Source organism: Mchenga conophoros, linkage group LG3 (assembly GCF_057382185.1).
Source record: "Mchenga conophoros isolate Kocher_MC1m ecotype Shallow Benthic linkage group LG3, M_conophoros_male_GT1.1, whole genome shotgun sequence".
NCBI lineage: Eukaryota > Metazoa > Chordata > Actinopteri > Cichliformes > Cichlidae > Mchenga > Mchenga conophoros.
In genome coordinates, this window is record NC_140528.1 from 43,434,731 (window position 1) to 43,455,462 (window position 20,732).

The 20,732-nt window shown below is 41.9% G+C and overlaps 1 long non-coding RNA gene across 2 annotated transcripts in view; it reads right to left on the minus strand.

The window, feature by feature from the left end:
* Nucleotides 1-14,710, minus strand: part of LOC146578837 (uncharacterized) — a 44,727-nt gene extending 30,017 nt beyond the window's left edge. For both annotated transcript variants that reach the window (XR_014891536.1, XR_014891535.1), the window contains exons 1-2: nucleotides 14,485-14,710; nucleotides 12,946-13,059 (exon numbers count right to left, since the gene is read on the minus strand). This is a non-coding gene — a long non-coding RNA (uncharacterized LOC146578837). The remainder of the gene's footprint in view (nucleotides 1-12,945; nucleotides 13,060-14,484) is intronic.
* Between the last annotated feature and the right edge of the window lie 6,022 nt (nucleotides 14,711-20,732).

The following is a 20,732-nucleotide window of genomic DNA, read 5'->3' on the forward strand; positions in this document are numbered from 1 at the left end:
TTTTTCATTTTAAAAGAGACAGAACATCAACAAAAGCATGAAGGCTGTGTATGAATTGTTTTCATGTCCCTGAGTGAGGTAAGTATTAGATGTGCTACAACCCAGCCAGAGGCAGTACGGTGGTGCAGTAATTAGCTCTGTTGCCTCACAGCAGGGTTTGAATCCCCCACCTGGCCTTCCTGTGTGGAGTCTGCATGTTCTCTCTGGGTTCTCTGTGTTTGGAGGCTTCCTCCCACAGTCCACAGATATGCAGTTAGTGGGGTTAGGTCACCCGGTGATTCTGCAGGTGTCACTGCAAATGTTACCCTGTGATAAGCTGGTGACCTGGCCAGGGTGTACTCTGGCTCCAGATCCTTCAAGTTTGCCAGTGAACATCTAAAACAGGAGTGTCAAACTTAAATGCTGTGGGTCACTGCTGGCTCTGTCATCTCATTGAAGGCCACTTTAGTGTTCAAGTACTAAAAAAACGAACTAACAAGAAAACACCCACAAATAACTCAGAAAATGTAGTGTTGGAAGTGTACTGTGGTCACATGAAACCAAAATCAAGATCTCTGCCATCAACCCGAGAAACGCTGACGTGACCCACAGAGCAGTGTCCCCACAGTCAGGCAGGGAGGAGGTAACATGATGCTCTGGGCTGTCGTTCTTTTTAAGGTGCAGGCCAACATCACACACTGAGAGGTCAGTGGACAGGAACATGCAGTGTGAAATCTGAGACGAGAACCTTGTTCTCTCAGCCAGAATACTGAACATGAGTCGTGGATCAGTCTCCAGACCTCAGTCATAGAAAACCTGTGGAGGAAGCTGAAGCTGGGAGGTGCACAGCAGAGAGTTTCTTTAAAGAGGAGAGAACCAAAGTTCCTGCAGAGAGGTGAACAATCCTGGTGACCAGTGTTGGTCAAGTTACTTGAAAAAAGTAATCAGTAAGTGTTAGATTTGTATTGTTTATTGTCATTTATGCTTAGAAATATCTACTCATATATGCTTAGAGTTGTATAATCAATGTCATGTTGGTAGAGGTTTGATCCTTAATAGTCTGCAAAGGCTTTGTGTGCATTCCAGAGTGTTCTGGCAGTCACACCAACATCCTGGGAGCATGGGAGAGGGCATACACATTATTGTTTTATGGTAGGATAAATGTAGCTATATCTGTTTTAGGCTAAGTGCCTTTTGTTTAAATGAACTGCTGGACTTCCAGACCAGCAGGTTTAGGGAAGTCTTTATGGGGTCACACACTGGACCCTCCCCACACACACACATTTACACAACGCACAGGCAAGGTACTCTTTGTGTGTATGTAGACGTCATATGTTAATGAACCTATGTATATTCATGTAACCTCAATAAAAGAGCAGTGTTACGGGGGAGTGGACGAGAGCGACTGGGGTCAAGCGAAGGAACGGCTCTTGTCGTGGTTCTCTCCCTCATGCATGAGTAACACAAAGAACTTTGCCTACTTGTGTCTTGTTTCTGCTGTGTAATAAATTGTCCTTAACGTTCCAGCGAATGGGTTTAAGCTACAAACCTATCAGTAACTAATTACTGATTACTTCCCCCCAAAAGTAAACCTGTTATTTTACTGATTACTTATTGTTGAAAGTAATTAGTTACTTAGTTACTTTTTAAAAACATAATTTACAACCTGAATAGGTAATAAAGTGATAGATCTTTCAGCCCAATTCTACTTTTTCTGCATGATCTATCATCCAAAATGTAATCAAATGGAAAAGTCTCTTTTTAAAACTTGTTTTATTAGTTTTAATCTTTTAACTTTATGAATCAAGCAAAAATTTAATTATATTCAACATTCTCTGACTGGAAGAAATTTGTTTAACATTTAAACCTATTTTCTGCACATTCCTGCACATGAAATAGGTTTTTCTGTTTACACTCAGTCTTTCACATGGATGCAAGTAAAACACAGCAGAAAATAAGAAAAATCAAAGGCTAGCGGTCCTGTTGCTCTATTTTCACCTGGATAGGAGGAGTGTGGTAGGCGGATGTTTGCCCTGGTGCAGGTGTGCCGCAGCGGTCAGCGGAAGAATCCGGGAGTTTCTCTGTGAATTTCACATTCCTGTGGCAGCGTACTCGGTGCTTGCACAGAAGTTTAGGGGTTTTATTCGCTGTAAAAAGAAGTTTTCTTCCCATGCTGTGAACAGCGGACGCTAATGTTTTTATCACTTTTAACAGAAAGTCAAAGTAAGGTCGGTACTTCCACACTTTAGACGCTGCACGCTCATACTCTGCACACAGCTGTTGTCATGAACGTCGCACTCGCTTACGTTTTTTTCTGCTCTGCTGTTCTCACTTAGTTTTAACTATGTATTAGTTGCCTTGGTGTATGATCGCCTGGCTTTACTGTCCATTCGTCCTCTATGATGCCTCACAATGTCTCTTCCTCCTCCTTCTGCATTTCCCACCCTCCACCATTAGCTGGATCCTCATCAGGTGATCTCAGCGGTCCCTGTAGACCATGGAAAAGGAGAGGGAGAAGAGCAGTTATTCAGGTAAAACTCAGGCTTTACTGGCGGCGAGCTTTGGCTGGTAAGCGATGTCGAGCGTGCGTTGTCTCCTGTGCTTTGAAAAGCTCCATGGAGGGGGACCAGTTTTCCACGACCCTGCTTGGATACGCTGGGCCCGGATCTTTGAGACCATGCTGCCTTAGGGTTTTTTTTCCAGACTCTTTTGCCACCTCGCTTTTTATTCCCTCAGTGAGTGGATTCTACGAGTATGACGGCTCAGACCCTGTATATCCATTAAAACATGAATTCACCATGGCAACAGACTCATCTTGACTCAGAAGCTACTGAAAACTTTTGTTCTTTACATTTTTTAAATGGATTTATTTTTGGTCTGTTTGAGACGGTCTGTGTGTGTGAGCATTGTTACAGACTTTAATGGACTGCTGGAGTCCACTTGGGAGGCGCTGTCACTTGGTGTTCACTCGCTCTGTGGTAGAGTATCACTTCCTGTTCCTGCTCAAACACAGTGGTGTTTCTGAGTAGCTTATTTGCTTAGCAATTTAATTAACAACTTTTAAATACATTCTTCTTTCATAGTATAATCTTCACGTGCTTCATCCGAAGCACACTTTCTGTGTACTCACTACCTAATTTATAGCCAAAGTATTCACTCACTGTCTCTGTACTGTTTCGCTAGCTTAGCTTAGCTCGTAGCCGACTCGTTAGCACCATGGCTACTTCACCTGTCCCTCCTGCACTTTCTTGCTCATTGTGTCAGATGTTTAGTTACTCCTCTGCCTCCTTTAGCAGTAATGATATCTGTAACAAATGTAGCATATTTGCAGCGCTGGAGGCCAGGATTACTGAATTGGAGACTCGGCTTCGCACCCTTCATTCACCCGTAGCTAGCCAGGCCCCTGTAGCTGGTGCAGCCGAAAATAGCGTAGGCCCCGCTAGCTGTTCCCCGGCAGGTCCAAAGCAGCTGGGGAAACAGGAAGGCTGGGTGACGGTGAGGAGGAAGCATAGTCCTAAACAGAAGCCCCAGGTACACCACCAACCCGTTCATGTGTCTAACCGTTTTTCCCCACTCGGCGACACACCCGCCGGGGGTCAAACTCTGGTAATTGGCGATTCTGTTCTCAGACATGTGAAGCTAGAGACACCGGCAACCATAGTCAATTGTCTTCCAGGGGCCAGAGCAGGCGACATTGAAGGAAATTTAAAACTGCTGGCTAAGGGTAAACGTAAATTCAGTAAGATCATAATTCACGTCGGCAGTAATGACACCCCGGTTACGCCAATCGGAGGTCACTAAAATCAATATTGAATCGGTGTGCAACTTTGCCAAAACAATGTCGGACCAGTTTTCTCTGGTCCCCTCCCCAATCAGACCAGGAGTGACATGTTTAGCCACATGTTCTCCTTAAATTGCTGGCTGTCTGAGTGGTGTCCCAGAAACGATGTGGGCTTCATAGATAATTGGCAAACCTTCTGGAGGAAACCTGGTCTTGTTAGGAGAGACGGCATCCATCCCACTTTGGATGGAGCAGCTCTCATTTCTAGAAATATGGACAAATTTATTAAACCCCCCAAAATATGACTATCCAGAGTTGGGACCAGGAAGCAGAGTTGCAGTCTTACACGCCTCTCTGCAGCTTCTCTCCTCCTGCTACCCCCCCAAAAACCCATCTCCATAGAGACTGTGTCAGCTTCCAAAAAGACAAAAAACAAACTAAAAACCAGCAACAAACAACTTAAACATAAACAATCACAAAGAAAGAACAATACAGTATCCACATCTGAACCAAAGAGTAAAACAGTGAAATGTGGATTATTAAATATTAGGTCTCTCTCCTCCAAGTCTCTGTTAGTACATGACTTAATAATTGATCAACAAATTGATTTACTCTGCCTTACAGAAACCTGGTTGCAGCAGGATGATTATGTTAGTTTAAATGAATCAGCACCCCCGAGTCATTCTAACTACCAGAAATCTCGAAGCACAGGCCGAGGGGGCGGTGTGGCAGCAATTTTTCACACCAGCCTATTAATTAATGAAAGACCAAGACAGACTTTTAATTCATTTGAAAGCCTGATGCTTAACATTGTCCACCCCAGCTGTGAAACTCAGAAACCAGTCTTACTTGTTATCATCTATCGTCCACCTGGGCCTTACACAGAGTTTCTGTCTGATTTCTCAGACTTTATATCTAATTTAGTTCTGAGCTCAGATAAAATAATTATTGTGGGTGATTTTAACATCCATGTAGATGCTAAAAATGACAGCCTCAACATGGCATTTAATCTGTTATTAGACTCAATTGGTTTCTCTCAAAACGTAAAAGAACCCACCCACCACTTTAATCACACTCTAGATCTTGTTTTAACATATGGCATAGAAACTGAACATTTAACAGTGTTTCCTGAAAACCCTCTCCTGTCTGATCATTTCCTGATAACATTTACTTTTACAATAATTGATTACACAGCGGTGAAGAGTAGACTTTATCAAAATAGATGTCTTTCTGAAAGCACTGTAACTAAGTTTAAGAATATAATCCACCCACTGTTATCATCTCCAATGCCCTGTACCAACACAGAGCAGAGCAGCTATCTGAACGCTACCCCAACAGAGGTCGATTTTCTTGTTAATAATTTCACCTCCTCACTACGTACGACTCTGGATACTGTAGCTCCTGTGAAAACTAAGGCCTCAAATCAGAAGTACCTGACTCCGTGGTATAATTCTCAAACACGTACCCTAAAGCAGATGACTCGTAATCTGGAGAGGAAATGGCGTGTCACAAATCTAGAGGATCATCATTTAGCCTGGAGAAATAGTTTGCTGCTTTATAAGAAAGCCCTCCGCAAAGCCAGAACATCTTACTATTCATCACTGATTGAAGAAAATAAGAACAACCCTAGGTTTCTCTTCAGCACTGTAGCCAGGCTGACAAAAAGTCAGAGCTCTTTTGAGCCAACCATCCCTTTAACGTTAACTAGTAATGACTTCATGAACTTCTTCACAAATAAAATTTTTATCATTAGAGAAAAAATTACCAATAATCATCCCACAGATGTAATATTATCTACAGCTACTCTTAGTACCATTGATGTTAAGTTAGACTCTTTTTCTCTAATTGATCTTTCTGAGTTAACTTCAATAATTACTTCCTCCAAACCATCAACGTGTCTTTTAGACCCTATTCCTACAAAACTGCTCAAAGAAGTCCTGCCATTAATTAATTCTTCGATCTTAAATATGATCAACCTATCTCTAATAATCGGCTATGTACCACAGGCCTTCAAGCTGGCTGTAGTTAAACCTTTACTCAAAAAGCCATCTCTAGACCCAGCAGTCTTAGCTAATTATAGGCCAATCTCCAACCTTCCTTTCATATCAAAAATCCTTGAAAGAGTAGTTGTCAAACAGCTAACAGATCATCTGCAGAGGAATGGTTTATTTGAAGAGTTTCAGTCAGGTTTCAGAGCTCATCACAGCACAGAAACAGCTTTAGTGAAGGTTACAAATGATCTTCTTATGGCCTCTGACAGTGGACTCATCTCTGTGCTTGTCCTGCTAGACCTTAGTGCAGCGTTCGATACTGTTGACCATAATATTCTATTAGAGCGATTAGAACATGCTGTAGGTATTACAGGTACTGCGGTGCAGTGGTTTGTATCATATCTATCTAATAGACTCCAGTTTGTGCATGTAAATGGAGAGTCCTCTTCACACACTGAGGTTAATTATGGAGTTCCACAGGGTTCAGTGCTAGGACCAATTCTGTTTACATTATACATGCTTCCCTTAGGCAGCATCATTAGAAGACATAGCATACATTTTCACTGCTATGCAGATGACACCCAGCTCTATCTGTCCATGAAGCCAGATAACACACACCAATTAGTTAAACTGCAGGAATGTCTTAAAGACATAAAGACCTGGATGGCCGCTAACTTTCTGCTTCTTAATTCAGATAAAACTGAGGTTATTGTACTCGGCCCTGAAAATCTTAGAAATATGGTATCAAAGCAGATTCTTACTCTGGATGGCATTACCTTGGCCTCCAGTAACGCGGTGAGGAACCTTGGAGTCATTTTTGACCAGGACATGTCCTTCAACGCACATATTAAACAAATATGTAAGACTGCTTTCTTCCATTTGCGCAACATCTCTAAAATTAGAAATATCCTGTCTCAGAGTGACGCTGAAAAACTAGTTCATGCATTTATTACTTCCAGGCTGGACTACTGTAATTCATTATTATCAGGACGTCCAAAAAACTCCCTGAAAAGCCTTCAGCTAATCCAAAATGCTACAGCAAGAGTCCTGACAGGGACTAGAAAGAGAGAGCATATTTCTCCTGTTTTGGCTTCCCTTCATTGGCTTCCTGTTAAATCCAGAATTGAATTCAAAATCCTGCTCCTCACATACAAGGTCTTAAATAATCAGGCCCCATCTTATCTTAATGACCTTGTAGTACCATATCACCCTATTAGAGCGCTCCGCTCTTGCTCTGCAGGCCTACTTGTTGTTCCTAGAGTATTTAAAAGTAGAATGGGAGGCAGAGCCTTCAGTTTTCAGGCCCCTCTTCTGTGGAACCAGCTTCCAGTTTGGATTCAGGAGACAGACACTATCTCTACTTTTAAGATTAGGCTTAAAACTTTCCTTTTTGCTAAAGCATATAGTTAGGGCTGGACCAGGTGACCCTGAATCCTCCCTTAGTTATGCTGCAATAGATGTAGGCTGCCGGGGGATTCCCATGATGCATTGAGTTTTTCCTTTCCAGTCACCTTTCTCACTCACTATGTATTAATAGACCTCTCTGCATTGAATCATATCTGTTATTAACCTCTGTCTCTCTTCCACAGCATGTCTTTATCCTGTCTTCCTTCTCTCACCCCAACCGGTCGCAGCAGATGGCCGCCCCTCCCTGAGCCTGGTTCTGCCGGAGGTTTCTTCCTGTTAAAAGGGAGTTTTTCCTTCCCACTGTCGCCAAAGTGCTTGCTCATAGGGGGTCATATGATTGTTGGGTTTTTCTCTGTATCTATGAAGCGCCTTGAGGCGACTTTTGTTGTGATTTGGCGCTATATAAATAAAATTGAATTGAATTGAATTGAATGGATTTGAGAGGATACAGCTTGAATCTCTTACTGAGAACAAACAAGAAGGCCATTTAAAAAGGGAAAGACCATCTCTGAATGGGGGATCCATGTGTGTGTCTGTGTGTGTGTGTGTGTGTGTGTGGGAGGGTGGGTGTATTGCGTTGCTTATATTGTTGAGATTTACATTGCTGTGCTTGAGAGTCACCATCTACCTGAACCAAATTCCTTGTATGTGTCTGCGCATATACATGGCCAATAAACACGATTCTGATTCTGATTCTGGTCTTTGATCAGCGATCATAACAGTTCATGTTAATGATCATGAGCTGAGCTCAAGGGCTAAGTAATCGTGTAAACACATGTCTGTGACATCGTGTGTGTGTGTGTGTGCGTGCGTGTGTGTGTGTGTGTGTGTGTGTGTGTGTGTGTGTGTGCGTGTGTGCACTGCACAGTGTGACTGTGGGGATGAAGGAGCTCCCCTGTGGCTGTAACAGTCACTGCCCTACAGCTGTGTTGGACAGTATTTGTTCTACCTGCCAGCAGGTGAAAGTCGTATCATATGGACGTGACAATCACAGCGACACACAATGATGTAGAATATGAGCCAACAGGCCACGTGCTGACTGTGCTCTAAAACAACGTGCCATCATGATGATGGAAGCACTTGATTGCTACGATGAGGACGGGTTTCATAAAGCACTTATAAATATCATCCGTCCCCGTGTCTGAATTTAGCTTCAAAACTTTCAAAGAAAAGACTTTGTTTGTTCTCAGTAAGTGATTTAAACGGTATCCTCACAAACCCATTAGTCTCTGTATCAGCGCTGCCAAACACACACACACACACACACACACACACACACACACACACACACACACACACACAGACCGTCTCAAACAAACCAAAAATAAATCCATTAAAAACAAATTTCAGTATCTTCTGAGTCAAGAGGACTCTGTTACCATGGTGAATCATGTTTTAATGGAGACACCAATGCTGGTAGCCCACTTATGCTTCTGTTTTGTTTCTTTTCCTCCAAGTCTGTACCCAACCATGGTATGACAGTCTGTCTTTGCATGTGATTGGCTTTATGGTTCCACCCCTGTTTGCATGGAGATCAGCAGAGCTGAACATTCAGCTCCCACATTTGCTCAGGTCATTAATAACTGACATATAAAAGTGTATCAGGACCGGATGTGGCCCGCTGGCCATATGTTGGACATCCCTGCCTTAGATGCTAAGTCATGACTGAACGGGCACAAACAGCGTCATGCATGCCCAGACTTGTTTCTCACTACTTTTTGTGAAAAAAAGAAAAAACAAACAAACAAACAAACCCACTCATATGACTTTAGGAAGTCAGTTAGTATTTGTTCTACCTGCCAGCAGGTGAAAGTCATATCACATGAACGTGACAATCACAGCGACACACAATGATGTAGAACATGATAGTGATGTGCGATTTCCTTTCCGATCCAATACCAAGTAATATTCAGGGTGGTATCGACGATACTGATCCGATACCGATACTTTGTACAAAAGCTTATTTTATTCATTGCATCTTTTATTGTATCTCAAATTATAGCGTCATAGTGATTATAAGACATCAGATTACTTGTTCTTATCACTTAATAATGCAGAGTTCATCATATATAGAAATAAAAAAAAAACTGAAGTTATGCGCTATTTGAACACCTTGCCTGCCTGCAGCACTGAAGGACTCTGTGAGAGACGTCTGTCTCGCCCTAGCAGCACCTGACTCTCTCCTCCTCTTCAGTTCACCTCAACATATCCTCGTCATATTCTGTGATATGATTTACTCTGAGGTGTTTGACGAGGTTAGTGGTCTTGCCACATGTATCACAAACCACGTCGTTTGTGGATGTAAAATGACTCCACGCTCAGCCATTGTTGTGAGTGCGCACGCAAAGGGTCTGCGACACATTTATACAGCCGTATTTCACACATGACTATGAAAGGCGGAAGAGGAAGTAGTTGCTTCCAATGTAGACAATCTGAATGTTATAGTTTCTTTCCACTGATAAACTACAAATATACCCTAAATTACTAAAATATTGATATTTTAATGTGAGAATCGATTCTAGAACATAAATGACTGGTATCGGAGGAATCGATATTTCAGGATCGATCCGCACATCACTAGAATATGAGCCAACAGGCCACGTGCTGACTGTGCTCTAAAACAACGTGCCATCATGATGATGGAAACATATGATTGCTATGATGAGGACGGGTTTCATAAAGCACTTATAAATATCATCCGTCCCCGTGTTTGAATTTAGCTTCAAAACTTTCAAAGAAAAGACTTTGTTTGTTCTCAGTAAGTGATTTAAACGGTATCCTCGCAAACCCATTAGTCTCTGTATCAGCGCTGCCAAACACACACACACACACACACACACACACACACACACACACAGACCGTCTCAAACAAACCAAAAATAAATCCATTAAAAACAAATTTCAGTATCTTCTGAGTCAAGAGGACTCTGTTGCCATGGTGAATCATGTTTTAATGGAGACACCAATGCTGGTAGCCCACTTATGCTTCTGTTTTGTTTCTTTTCCTCCAAGTCTGATTTGCTTTTTTTTTTTTATAAAAGCAGCAGAAGCAGGAACAGCTTAAATCACAGAAGGGGGAATAATTATCTGATAAGTTACACACAATGAAGTCTTTTGTGTTATGTTTTTTTCATTTTAAAAGAGACAGAACATCAACAAAAGCATGAAGGCTGTGTATGAATTGTTTTCATGTCCCTGAGTGAGGTAAGTATTAGATGTGCTACAACCCAGCCAGAGGCAGTACGGTGGTGCAGTAATTAGCTCTGTTGCCTCACAGCAGGGTTTGAATCCCCCACCTGGCCTTCCTGTGTGGAGTCTGCATGTTCTCTCTGGGTTCTCTGTGTTTGGAGGCTTCCTCCCACAGTCCACAGACATGCAGTTAGTGGGGTTAGGTCACCCGGTGATTCTGCAGGTGTCACTGCAAATGTTACCCTGTGATAAGCTGGTGACCTGGCCAGGGTGTACTCTGGCTCCAGCCTCCTGTAACCCTGAGCTGGATAAGCAGAAGAAAATGCATAGATCTCCCACAGAGTCAAACCAAGTACAGATACTCCTGATCTCAGCTCAGGTGTGGATGAAGCACACCTGTCCACAGAATCACACCGATCACTGCTCTGCTAACGTCTTACAATAACACACTTACAACAACACACTTACAATAACACACTTATTTATTTATGTGAAAAGGTTGCACTCTGGATTCTTTGCACATCATGTCCTACCTGGATTTTGCACTCACCCCACTCATAATCATTGATATTTCATATTTTCTAATTGTATTCTGTATCCATGGGCAGATGAATCGACATGTATATAACATATATACTAAAATAAATAAATAACATATATTCTATTTCTGCCACTGTGTTGTTTCTCGCACTGCAACCGATTCTTGATTCATGTCTGTGTGTCACTGTCTGTTCCTCCAACCTCTGGGCTGCAGCGTCTTCAGCACTAGCTGTTTCTCAGTAAGTGTCTTATTGTGATGTGGACTAGAACACACACACTGTGTGTAAGAGCTCCACAAAGCTACAGTGAAGTGTCTTAGTGCTGCTTTTCTCCTTATATTACTTTTATATTCCTTTTTTGCTCATAGAGCTCCTTATAAATGAATGTCCACTGTTCAAGTGAGGCACTCAGCAGTGTGAGGTTCAGAAACCCAGCTGTGGGTCTGATTCAAACAGTGCTTATTATAGATGCAGCCAGTAATCAGCTACCCTCTGCTCCATCACCACATCTGTTGAAGCTCCAGCAGCAGCTGAAGCAGGAAAACCTCCACCTGCCTGTGCATAAATGAAGCAGTTCTAACTGCAGCGATGCTCCACTGACTCTGATTTGTAGTGGAGGATTTTCCTGTTTCCTGTTTATTCAGGAGGAAGAGAAGATGTGTTTGTCTTTGCTCTTCTTCTCAGGAGCCAACAAAAGCCCAGCTCCATTCCTGATATGCTGGCCTTCAGTGAAAACTGCAACACTAAATGTTTTTACAGTGTCAGCATCCTCTAGAGCAGGGCTGTCAAACATAAGGCTCGGGGGCCAGAATTGGCCTGTCAAGGACTGTGATTTTCCCGCTGGACAGCTTTGGATCATAACGGGCTGCATATGTGGAAAATCAGTTTGAGAGAAAAGATAAGGACAGAAAGCTGAGAGGGGCACGAATAGACCAACAACAAAGTCAACAACAAAGACGAAAGCACGATCAGATATCTCCTGCACCGAGACGCGGACCCAACAGCTGGATGCGAAGACAGAACATGTGAGAAGAGGGAGCTTAAACAAAAACGTCTTAAACTTTTATATTGTGTATATTTAACTTCAGCTGTGCTCTCAGACAGACTGTGGAGCGGCTCCCAGCAGAACTGGGCCACTAACGTCACCTTCATGTCCCGTGTCCATGGGAGCTCTTCAACACCACCTGGTAAAAAACTATATAGGACCAGTGACTGTAATAAAGAACCCACCACTGTGTGTGGACACAAACCAGTATCTTTGGCAGTGAGGACAGGACGAGTAAACTATCTAAATACTGCAGATTTAATGAGGCTGTGCTAAATGATGAGGTCACTAAACAGGAAGTACAGAAAGATTTAACAGAATGGGTTTTATCACATGATGATGCCACAGTCAATCTGTCTATCCTGTGGGAGGGGCCTAGAGTAGGCATGAGTATTACACCCATTTCCTCCAGACTGAGAAAACAAAGCTGATCCAGAGAAACGAGAGACAGAGCAACAGCAGCCACACAGTCACGTCATTAAAGGACACGTTGACGATATATCCACATCAAAGCACACACACACTGGGATAACAAACAGGAAAATGATGGAAGAGGTGGAAGGCGGAGCAAGTCTCCAGTTTCACTAATCACAGTCCATCAGGACTGGTCATAAAATGAAACGCTCACATCGTGACAAGACGTCAACATGACAAAACTATACCACAGCCATGTTTCTGCTTGCTGTCAGAAGACAAGGACGATCCCATGAAACAGGAAGGATTTAACTATTCTGTGACATCAACGACAGCAGAGGCTGAAACACGTCCTAGCCTTCAAAATCACAGATCCCCACGGGTACACTCCAATCACTGCACCTCCACAGTGCAGCTGGAAGTGTGTACGAGTGTTCAAACACCCCACAGGGATCTGTGATTACTCTCACAGAATATGAATCATGATACAGACATTTTTCTTTCTCTCTGGTGGAGGTTGGGTGACGTTCTTTACTGCCCTACAGCTGTGTTGGACAGAAACAACCACAGGTTTACCTTACTGAAGGTCACCATGCTCACCTGTGATCAGCGTGGGAGGAGTTTCAGGCCTTCAGACAGACGCTGCAGGTCCAGTGCTGCACCGACGTTTTTGGCTCCCGAGTCATGGGGACAGCAAAAGATTTGTCAAATGATCTGCAGGAGAAGAAAGCTGAACTTTATTAACCAGGAAAAAGATGTAGAACCACTAGATGTCAGTAAAGAGCTGCTCCTCGGCCCCATCACCGTGTGCTTGCATGCTGTAACTTCTACATCAGGTTCTAGTGCACAACAATGAACCTGCGTTCATGAACACTGAACTGAAGTGTAACACCTGGACCTGTCCAGCCGTTCTCAGTCTTTGTGTCTCCACGTCTCTGCTGGATGGACTCACCCACTGAAGCCAGGACTCAGCGTGGAGCTGGGTGTGGAAAATGTCCTGTATCATCATCATATGACACACTGGGCTCCACAGAGGCTGGCACCGGTGACACGGGTAAGCTCATGGTCACTGGGAGGCTGAGAGTGGAGTCAGTGTTGCTGTGGTTTGTCTATGTGTGGAGATGAAACACACCAGTGCTGTGTGTGCTGTTCCTCCTCACATCTGTTTGACCTCTGTCACCATGAGCTGACCTCTGCTCCTCCTGCCATCTCTCACTGAACTAACTTTGTTAAATGGAAATAAATCGTGTCCACAAAATGTTTCCTTACTAGGTGAAGGAGGTTTTATTTAAACCGATGCTTTGATTTTATTGTGAAAAACCTCCTTGAAACACGTCCGAGTGGTACAGTCTGTGGATTTTCCCGCAAACGTTGCTCTCATGCTTCCACACAGCTGTCACACAGACACATTACCAACTTCATGTCCAAACAAAGCTCCCAGATTTATACTTTTCCACGTCCACGTCCATAAATGTGAGTCTTCAAATGAAAAGCGGCACTTCCTGTTTTCATGGAAGAAATGTAAAACCACATGGAAGCTTTAAAAGTTAATGTTTGCGATGCTGTTGACGTCTCATCTTCAGTCTGGCATGTTTTATACTCATGTACGTCTTGTTTGCGTTTCTGTTATGATGTCATCATTTCCCTTGTTGTCATTCATGAATATTAATCCTGTTTTCTGTATCTGATTTGATTGTTTATCAGAAGCTGAGTACAGCTCAGGTGATCATCCACCATGTTTCCTCCAGCCTATGATCAGACTGGTGCTCCACCTGGTGGTGAAGATGCTGCTCAGCTGTTGCCATGGAAACAAAAATGGCTACGTATCATTTTGTGAGATTCAGTCATTTTAACGTGTTTAAAGGGCGAGAGATGCTGAGATCAAAAATGTGTCGCTATGGTTTCAATAAACATTTAAATAAATTCAGCAGAAAATGAGATGATTATGGTGACTCCGCTCCAGTGTTTCTAACATGGAGCAAAGACTGTGGTCACGTGACGCTGATACGGATCAGCAGAACAGACAGATGGAGGATAGAAAGAGTATAGATGGATAAAGGATGCAGGAAGGATGGAGGAAGGATGGAGGAAGGATGCACGAAGGATGCACGAAGGATGGAGGTATATTGTATGGAGTACCTTATTGGGAGAGATCAGCTCAAAGTGCTGCCATAGAGGGGAACCCCTTCTTCTGTCGGCAGGCTCCATGGTAACGAGCTCTACGTCACAAGTTAAACTCCAACACGAACACTGACATGCGCATTTTGCGGGGATCCAATCCTCTTTATATATGTTCGTACATCACGGAGACACTACAGCTACGCATTGCTGCATTTGAGCCTCCACACACGTGACTTACATGTGGTCAGGTGATGGCAGCTGCGGGTTAATTTTCCTTGCGCTTCTACACTGAGGTTTATGGTAGCGCATCTCTTTCACTGATTGATCCTCCGATCAAAGAAAAAAATAATTTATGTTTGTGGTAATGACTAAACATGTGATAATTATATTTATTATATTGCACCATTTAAGATAAAGGCTGTGTGTGTGTCTGTGTGTGTGTTCTTGTTTGTGAGAGAGAGCGACAGAGGTACCATTGTGCACAAGTGCAGAAAAACATGGTCATACATGCAGCTTCAGTAAGTTTGCAGCATTTTTAATATAGATTTGGTTGCTCTAATGTAAAAGGTAAACAACATGAGAGTGAATATAAAACATAACTTTATTGATAGAAGATGAGAGGCAACAGCTCTGATGATTTGGTGCTCTATAAATCAAATTCAATTGAATGAATGGTAAACAACTATCTACACCTCAGCCAGGGGTGGGCAAATCCAGGCCTTGAGGGACGGTGTCCTGCAGGTTTTATGTGTGTCCTTGATTAAACACAGATGATTTAAATGGCTAAATGACCTCTTCAACATTTCTTGAAGTTCTCCAGAGGCCTGGGAATGAACTAATCATGTGATTCAGGTGTGTTGACCCAGGTTAAGATCTAAAACCTGCAGGACACCAGCCCTCGAGGCCTGGAGTTGCCCACCCTTGCCTCAGGCTGAGGTTCAGTGTCTGATCCTGGGTCAGGCAGATCTCCCTGGTTGCAATGAGACGTGACAAAGTGACAAACGAGCAAAGAGAGAGAGGGTGGGACATGAACACTAGAACAGAGACGTAAATGGGACAAGAAGGTGTTTGGAGATAACAAGAAGAATGGAAGTATGAGGTCTGAGGTCTGGTCCTTCTAATAGAGACACATTTCCTTCACCACAGAACGACTAGTATGTGTAACAGACTCTGTAATCCTCACTGTGATCAGTGCTGTCGGTCCAGATAAGAGGACATGTTGGATCTCTTATTGTTTAATGTCCATATTAAGCAGCCGCTGATTCACTCTCATCGCTTGAGGAATCTGTATTTTGCAAATCAAATTTTTGTGACATATGGGTGACATAATAAATAAATAAAACAAATATCATAATAGACCTGTATGTGAAGTTAGGCTAGTTTTTTCTTTTTGATTAGCACCTCTTAATCAACAAACTAATACTCATTCCTAGCTTGCACATGAAAAACCTAAGGCTGCTAATAAACTTTTTTATTTTAAAATCATAAAAGCATAGAAAGTTGAAATCCCCTAAAATATTGAAACTTTGGTTGTCAAAGACCAAGTTTGATCAAACGTATCTTGATTTTTAAGCTAAGTCAGTTCTGAATGTCTAATTTATATGTGGTTTGCTTATTCGGGCTACTTGGCTAAAACATATTTCCAAATTATCAACTAGCTAACCAATATTAGCATCATTGTGAAATAACTTTTTACATTCAGACAGAAAATGCTGAAATTTAGATTTTTGGTGTACTTTTCCTATTCAACAGAAACCTTAAGACATAGATATAAGAAACTTAAAATAAATCTAATCACTTTTCATACCTTTAAAGCTGCTCCACATGCTGCTGTTGTCCGGCGCACTCGTCCATAGCTGCATTCAAGACCTATGGTGAAATGCACCTCCCCTCTCTGGCCTTTAGGCTATCCCTGCTCTGTCCCTCTCGACTCTCTCACACACAAAAACTCCAGACCTGCATTCACCTCTTCCCTCTGAACCACCTGCCCCACAGCCATACCAAACCATTTATTTTGATCTTTTTATCTTTAAGTTCTTCATTGTTGTTCATACACTGAGGGCCATGGGAGCATTGCAAATTTAAATTCTTGTACATGCTCTGTGCATATGGTCATTACGGTGGCCCCTAGAGACAAAACACATACAAAATCCAAAACACTTCTTTGGAATTAAAGGATTATTATATTTCATTTTTCAAAACCTCTGAGTTTTAATTACTTTTGTCTCTAGTTTTTGGTTCTTTGTTGCCTTCATGTTTGTTTCATTTTTGTGTACAGTCTGTGAAAATAAAAGCAATGTTGTTCAAAGAACGTGTAGGATTTACAGGGAGTGCAGAATTATTAGGCAAGTTGTATTTTTGAGGAATAATGTTATTATTGAACAACAACCATGTTCTCAATGAACCCAAAAAACTCATTAATATCAAAGCTGAATGTTCTTGGAAGTAGTTTTTAGTTTGTTTTTAGTTTTAGCTATTTTAGGGGGATATCTGTGTGTGCAGGTGACTATTACTGTGCATAATTATTATTCAACTTAACAAAAAACAAATATATACCCATTTCAATGATTTATTTTTACCAGTGAAACCAATATAACATCTCCACATTCACAAATATACATTTCTGACATTCAAAAACAAAACAAAAACAAATCAGCGACCAATATAGCCACCTTTCTTTGCAAGGACACTCAAAAGCCTGCCATCCATGGATTCTGTCAGTGTTTTGATCTGTTCACCATCAACATTGCGTGCAGCAGCAACCACAGCCTCCCAGACACTGTTCAGAGAGGTGTACTGTTTTCCCAAATCTCACATTTGATGATGGACCACAGGTTCTCAATGGGGTTCAGATCAGGTGAACAAGGTGGCCATGTCATTAGTTTTTCTTCTTTTATACCCTTTCTTGCCAGCCACGCTGTGGAGTACTTGGACGCGTGTGATGGAGCATTGTCCTGCATGAAAATCATGTTTTTCTTGAAGGATGCAGACTTCTTCCTGTACCACTGCTTGAAGAAGGTGTCTTCCAGAAACTGGCAGTAGGACTGGGAGTTGAGCTTGACTCCATCCTCAACCCAAAAAGGCCCCACAAGCTCATCTTTGATGATACCAGCCCAAACCAGTACTCCACCTCCACCTTGCTGGCGTCTGAGTCGGACTGGAGCTCTCTGCCCTTTACCAATCCAGCCACGGGCCCATCCATCTGGCCCATCAAGACTCACTCTCATTTCATCAGTCCATAAAACCTTAGAAAAACCAGTCTTGAGATATTTCTTGGCCCAGTCTTGACGTTTCAGCTTGTGTGTCTTGTTCAGTGGTGGTTGTCTTTCAGCCTTTCTTACCTTGGCCATGTCTCTGAGTATTGCACACCTTGTGCTTTTGGGCACTCCAGTGATGTTGCAGCTCTGAAATATGGCCAAACTGGTGGCAAGTGGCATCTTGGCAGCTGCACGCTTGACTTTTCTCAGTTCATGGGCAGTTATTTGGCGCCTTGGTTTTTCCACACGCTTCTTGCGACCCTGTTGACTATTTTGAATGAAACGCTTGATTGTTCGATGATCACGCTTCAGAAGCTTTGCAATTTTGAGACTGCTGCATCCCTCTGCAAGATATCTCACTATTTTTGACTTTTCCTTCTTTTGACCCATTTTGCCTAATAATTATGCACACCTGATATAGGTGTTGATGTCATTAGACCACACCCCTTCTCATTACAGAGATGCACATCACCTAATATGCTTAATTGGTAGTAGGCTTTCGAGCCTATACAGCTTGGAGTAAGACAACATGCATGAAGAGGATGATGTGGACAAAATACTCATTTGCCTAATAATTCTGCACTCCCTGTATTTAACTGAATAGTGGACATTGGTTGCACAAAAATGTTTTGCTTTGACAGAAACTTAAACAACTGAGTTAAAACAACACAACTATTCATATTCAATAAACCTTTTGTGCTGATAAAACGTGATTGAAACATATTTAGATGAAATAAGTGGAGCTCTTGGAATATTTAAATCCTTCGCAATTTTGTCACTTTATTCCAACACTATACAATAACTTTTACCCCAATAGTACTTAGTCCCTTAAGTACTATATGTTGTCTTCATATTACATAATCTTCAACAGTCTAGTTAACTTAAAACGTAATAGATTTATAACAACTTTCACTCCACTCTCTTATCTTCATCGGCGTTGTGGGGGAGCTGGGGCCTATCCCAGATGTGATAGGGTAAGTGGAAGGGTACACCCTGGACAGATCGCCAGTCTATGACAGGGCTAACACATACAGAGAAAAAAACATTAAAATTAGTTTAGAATGACATATTAACCTAGGCGTAATAACTGCAAACCAGATGGAACCCACTGCCCAATTGTGGATTTGAACTCCTTCTCCTACTTCTTGCTGTGAGGTAACAGTGCTAACCACTGCACCACCGAGCTGCCAGTATATGTATCGCAAAAGTATTAAAACTATGATTGCAAGGTTTGATGCAGCATTTTTTGTCCTTGAGAGGTTAAACCACAATAAATAGCAACAGCATACATGTGATGCGTGCATAGTTGTCTGCCTCTTATAACTCCAGTGTTTTTCCTGTTGTTTGAAATCTTGTGTGATCTTGTGAATTTTGTGAGTCCGGGCAACTAACCACTCTTACTAGATTGTATCATGTCATCTGAACAAGAATAAATGAAGTTGTTAAATTTCATACAAATCCTGCATGATTTAATTACGTTCATCAGAGAAACGTAAAATTATTTTGTACCAATTAAAAGTTAGACTTTTGTAACAACCACCCAATTTCCTTTTTTTTGTTTGTGGAGTGTCACTGTAAAGTGCTTTGACAGGATATCACCAGCAGGTGGAAGCCCAGTCAGACCGACAACACACAAGGCCTTGACTGTGACCTCTGACCTTTAATAAGGGAAAGCTTCTTTAAATCTATCTAAGTCATGCACAGTGATCTTTATGTCATTAAAATGTCTCAAATGGGTGAAATCACAGAATAAATGTTAGAAACTTTCCACTGATAAACAAACTGCTGTTGGGCGTGGCCTTCTCACTCTCTCTCTCTCTCTCTCTTGTCAAGTCTCGGAGTACTCGAAACATTTAAATGACTTCCTTTGAGAGCAACAGCAGATTTCCCCATCATTGATTTTCTGAGTCTGTTATTTCGCTGTTCTGCTGAATGACAGAAACAAATAGTTTAAAACTCTGTCTCTGGCTCATCATGTTTCCTTGTCGTTGAAGGAAAACATCACGAGGTGAAGGAATGATGAGAGGTTTTCAGAAGAAGAAAGTGTGTACATTATTGTACTTTATTGAGCCCCGTGGGGAAATTGCTCTCTGCATTTAACCCATTCACTCAGTGAAGCAGTGGGCAGCCATTGGGCGCAGTGTGTAGGGATGGTACCTTGCTCAGGGGTACCTCAGGGTAGCTGTTAAGGGGAATCGAACCCCCGACCTTCCGATCATGGGGCAACCACTCTACCTACTGAGCTATCCCTGCCCTTCATACAGCTCTCTTATCATAAAGGATGCTCCAGTGTTTACTCTGCTAATAGAGGTCATAAAGGAAACACCGCTGCATGTTTCCCTGTTATTTAAAGAATCAAAACAGCTCTGATCACAACTACTGTTTTTCGGGTTTTCCATTGAGTCATAGTTCCTGGTACCAGGTACTTTTTAGTATCTGCTCGGCTGGGGTTTCAAACAATCTGAGAAGGTATTAAAATGTCACCTTATCAGACTGCATGCCACCGATTGGCTGATCAGTGGCATCACTTGATAAGTCATGAGAACATCTCATTCATAAGTATCCAATCCGCCATTTTAAAACGTCAGTGTTGTGCCGAAAAAGTCATTGTCTACCAAATACAGATTTTCAGTATATGCCAAAAAAGGATTTCCCATATTTAAACAAATGTACATGACCTATAATACGTGAAACACATTACAGATGGATATAAGTAATGATATCATGTCATTTTGAGCCACAAACCACGTTCCTGTCAGAAGGCAGAAGCTGCAATCAGTTTTTGTCAAACTGATGTATCCTTTATTTATCGAGTTAAAAACTCTAATTTAAATTAAAAATGTATTTTTTGAAGTAATCTGGCCAAGAGGATATCAGGAATTACAAAAATATAACACTAGCTTTATAAAGGTATATGTTATGTTAAAATAGGCAATTTTTAAATTTGCAAAAACTGTTCACTAACATGTATTTACAAATATAAGTAAAGACATTACACATAAAAAACTA